At 43.2% G+C, this 4,750-nt stretch overlaps 1 non-coding gene across 1 annotated transcript; it reads left to right on the top strand.

Moving 5' to 3' along the window:
- The first annotated feature begins 647 nt into the window (after positions 1-647).
- Positions 648-753, top strand: LOC111813328. Its single transcript, XR_002818624.1, has one exon. It is a non-coding gene; the product is annotated as a U6 spliceosomal RNA (small nuclear RNA).
- The last annotated feature ends 3,997 nt before the right edge of the window (positions 754-4,750 follow it).

Genomic DNA, 4,750 nt, shown 5'->3' with positions numbered 1-4,750 from the left:
TGGTTCCAATTCTTACATTGAGCATCTCTAATTTTTGACATAGATTATTAAGAAAGATTTCTTTTTTAAACCAATTATTTATTTATTTTTATTTGACTACAGGGCCTTACTACACAGCTTGAACTCATAGTGATCCTCCTGTCTCAGCTTCCCCAGTGCTAGGATTACAGGTCTGCACCACCATGCCTGATTTCTGTGACTTATTCAGTGCACCCAGAGTTCTGGGGCCAGCATGGCATGTAGTACTGGGGATTGAACCTGGGTCCTTGTGCTTGCCAGGCAGGCACTTAGATTGCCAAGCTGTATCCCCAGCCCTTAACATAGATTATTGTTACAGCCTTTTATCAGCATTCAAAAACACACTCCACCCAGGACACTTTCATAGACTACCCAGGAGAGACCATGCTGGGCACCCCGGGGCCCAGTCAAGTTGATGCATAAAATTAGGCACCACTCTAGGTCTATGGAACTGTTGAAGGCTTGCTACAAAAATAAATGCAAATATTAAAAATTGCCCCTAGAAGAATGTGAAAATTATATTTAAACTAAATCATGATAATGTGGGTCTAAGTGTGCAGATAACATGAATAAAGACCACAAATCAGTGAGAAGTACATGAACAATGAGAAAGTAAGAAAGGATGGCTAGTGCTTGCTTCGGCAGCACATATACTAAAATTGGAAGATACAGAGAAGATTAGCATGGCCCCTGCACAAGGATGACACGCAAATTCGTGAAGCGTCCCATATTTGGGGCCGGGGAGATAGCTCAGTAGAATAAGCACTTGCCTGGCAAGAGAAAGGATGGCCATTTATTTATTTATTTATTTATTTTAGTACCAGGAATCAAATTCATAACCTTGCACTTGCCAGGCAGGCACTTGTGCTGCTAAGCTACATCCCTGGCACGATGGTTAATTTAAAACTCTTATGAAAGTCAAGACTAGAAAAGAATGATTTTTAGACACTTGGTCTCATCAGTACCTAAAACAAAGTTAGTATTTTCCAAGTCTTTAGAAGATAAAATCAAACCGAAGGGCAGACAACAGAAGACAGAAAAAGCCACCAGAAATCTGAAAAGAAAAAAGGAAAGAAAGAAGGAAGGAAAGAAGAAAGGAAGGAAGGAAAGAAGGAAGGAAGAAAGGAAGGAAGAAAGGAAGGAAGGAAGGCAAGCAAGCTCACGCATAAAAGTGAAGCTGGCATGAAATGATGAAACACTTTAGGTCTGGTAGTACCTTTATATGGCTTATGTGCTCAAATTAAAGTAAAGTTTTCCCAAATAAGTTTAAAAAGCAGAATCTGTATGCTGCTTTCAAGAAGCATATATGGAAGAAAATAAAATTTAGAAAATAAAGAGGATAGATTTACAAGGCAAATATTATTATTATTATTATTATTATTATTATTTTTATTTTTAAAAAGAACGTAGTGGTTTCAGACAGCCTAGGTGTCAGGAATCAAAACATTATATGGTTAGGAAAGAGGGTCGTTTTTATCATGCACCCCATACATACAACTCAGATTGTAACAATCAAAACATTTGTGCATGGACTGCTTTCGCACCCTCAGTCAAGGACTGTTAGGAGAGAAGTGTGCAGCTGTGCTGTCACTGCAGGACCCTTTCTGAACCTTGTCATGGGGCTGGAGGACCCTGCAGCCCACTTAGATGTTTTAGTCCACACCCTGTCCTCAGAGAACCTCCCCTGGATGGTGATGCAGGGGCCTCCACTTTCCCCCCTGGGGAAGTTTGTTTAGCAGACACAGGAGGACCTGGGCTCCTTGGGCTTCCTCTGGGCCAGCCCCCAGTTTTCCTGGGTCTGCAGAGCCCCTCAGGACTGTCCTTAGAGAGTACTCCCAGCCTGTCCACAGGTGAATAAGAGCTGCCCTGGGCCCTGTGCCACCCAGAAAAAAGGTAGCGAGGCTGGAACAGGGGGACAGCATCAGGGGCCGCATCTGAACCCCAGACCACCCCTGTGCAAGCTGGTGGTTTGGAAATCACTGTGATATTAACTAGTTTCCATTCACTAGTAGCTCTTGGATTAACTAGTTTTAGTTCATAAGCTCTTTGCTAAATTAATTAGGCTTATGCTATTTGCAATAAAAATATTTCCAATGACTTAGCAGTTCAAGTAGGAAAAGAAGAAGGTTTCAGAGAGTTCTAATAACGTGTAGTCATCCCTTCTGTATTCTGTTTCCATATCTGTGGATTCAGCCCATGAGAGTAAAAAAGTTTGCACAAATTGCACTTGTACTGAACCTGTGCTGGCTCTCTTCTCATCATTGTTTTGTAAGTCATGAAATAAAGCATCTACATCAACGACGGTGATGTGGTAGTGTGTTATAAGAAGACCGGAGGGGAGGTAGACAGGAGGTGTCACTGCCCTGGGGACTTCGGCACAGGTCCCGGGATGAATGCTCTGCAACAATCAAAGGAGAGCTGAATTCATAGTGTGCCGACAGCACTCAATCTTTGGGAATTAGACAGACTGTATTCATATAAAAATATAAGTATGTTAGCTACCAAGTAGCCCCACTTCATTCTGTAAAACATATTTAAAGAACACATTCTTTAAATTGTAGCAAATCTAGAAGATGATTTCCAAAGGTTAAAGAAATACACAGACCTATATGAAAATATAAAATCTTTGCACAGGGCTGGGGAGACAGCTCAGCGGCCTAAGCCCCTGCCTGGCAAGCTCAAGGTCTTGAGTTCAGTCCCTGGTACATAAATAAATAATCCTTACAGAACAACTACAGAGCGAAAAGCCAAGCCACAAGACTGTCGGAGCTTGGGGGAGTAAGGGAGCAGCTCCTCCGTATTCAGGCTACTCTGCGCTCACTGGGCCGGCAGAGAGTTGGGAAGTGGAAGAGAAATAGTTTCTTTCTTATACATTTTATACCCAGGTTGGAAGGAGTGAAGGCACAGCGAAGGAGAAGCCATCCCTGCCCCTGAGATAAGCTTGAGCTCTCCTAACTAGGCTCCGGGAAGCGGCCTCTGCCGAGAGAGGAAAGCGGCATGCGCACTGTCGGGCTGCGGTCGCTGAGTGGCGCAGGCATGGTGTGGCCCTCTGTGCCAGGAGGTCGACCTGGCAGTGTCCAAGCCCTGGACCAGTCTAGAGGCTGAGTGGCTGTGACGAGCCCAGCACCTCCCTGGGGGTACGAAAGGCGACCTCAGCGAAGGGAGTGGAGAGGCTCCCCCCAGACTTCTCGGCTTCGGGGGCGATGGGAACACGGAACAGATTCTGAGTTGGTTTGTAGAAAAATGACCTCGGCCCCATTTAAGTCTGTGGAGTGTGGGCCAAGCAGAGCTCCGCGTCCCCAGCTCGGATCCCTCAGCCCCAGCTCCAGTCTGTCTTCGTGGAACTGGGACTCCAGTCATATTTATTTAATTTTAGAAATTAAATAAATTTAATTATCCATGTGCAATATTAGGGCCAGGGAGATAGCTCAGTAGAATAAACGCTTGCCTGGAAAGTGCAAGGATCTGAGTTCAATCCCCAGTTCCACCACAAAAAAAAAAAAAAAAAAAAAAGTATCAGTTTACGCTTTTGCACTCAATTTATTTGCCACATTACAACAATATAATATATATCACCTCTTTTGCCTTTTTCCACCCTCTTTTCTCCAAGGGCTTGGAGAACTTTCCTTTTACTAATGTGAAAACCGCCCTACAGAGCTATTTATTGTCTTGCCACAAGGCCTATTTTTAGATGAGACAGTTGGTAATACCCTAGTTTTTCTCTCTTGAGATACATAACTTTCACCTAGTCATCCCTAAATAACTGCTCGCCTTGGTTACAAAGGAAATGCAAGAAGAGAGAAAAGCACATGGATAATTTGAAAATCTGAGTTGCTGTTTTACAGAAACTCTACACTGGAATGTAGAGAAACATTCCATCTTAAATCCATGTATGTTTGTATGTGACACCTGGGCCCTCTGTCCCAGTGGCCTGGCAGGTGGAGGAGACCGGAAGCTCTTTTCTGTGGATTTGAGGAACATTCTGGGGTGCTGCTCTTACTCTATGAGGGGGGTGAAGTCGGCCGAAGCCCCCCCGCTGGAATGCGAGCTGAAGCTGTCCCTTCAGAACCGTCCTCGTGTTCCTGGGGTACATCCACTTTTCCCTTATGGCACCATTTTTAGTGAAAATTCCACCCTTAACTCAGCATAAAACTTTCTGAGTTTACACAACTACTATGGGCTCAAAAATAATCTATGTTCATAGATGTTTTCATGGAAGCTTGGGGAGAAGTTTACGTATTATGTAAATCTAGCCTGCTTCCTAAAAATCTATGACAAAAAAAAAAACCTCTGTAATTTCCTTCTTTTTATAATCACAGACGTTCTCTTCTCCCTCTAATTTCTAATTACATAAGAGATTTTGCGTGTACTTCATGTGGCCACTCAAATATGCTATCTTATTTCATCTCTTTCTTCTTCTCCAAATATTTGTGTTACCAGCAGCATTTTCTTCTCTTTTCAAACTACATAGGCCCCTAAAGGCTGGTCTCATTTCTTCTTAAGTTTCTCTAGTTGTGTGCCAGGCTGAGCCAGGTAGAATCTCATGAATCAGCCATATCAAGTCATGAAATACCTTTGTTCATGAGTCCAAGCCATAGTTTATCCCTATTTCTAGCATTATAGCTCTTTTTCTTAAAAAGAAGATATCAAAACCAAATATTTCTCTCCCTTCCTCCCTCCCTTCCTTCCTTCCTTCCTTCCTTCCTTCCTTCCTTCCTTCCTTCCTTCCTTC

The sequence above is a fragment of the Octodon degus genome, unplaced genomic scaffold, assembly GCF_000260255.1.
Source record: "Octodon degus isolate 3935 unplaced genomic scaffold, OctDeg1.0 scaffold00183, whole genome shotgun sequence".
Classification (NCBI taxonomy): Eukaryota; Metazoa; Chordata; class Mammalia; order Rodentia; family Octodontidae; genus Octodon; species Octodon degus.
Note: the sequence above shows the minus strand (reverse complement) of the source record. Positions and strands in the feature narration are given on the sequence as shown.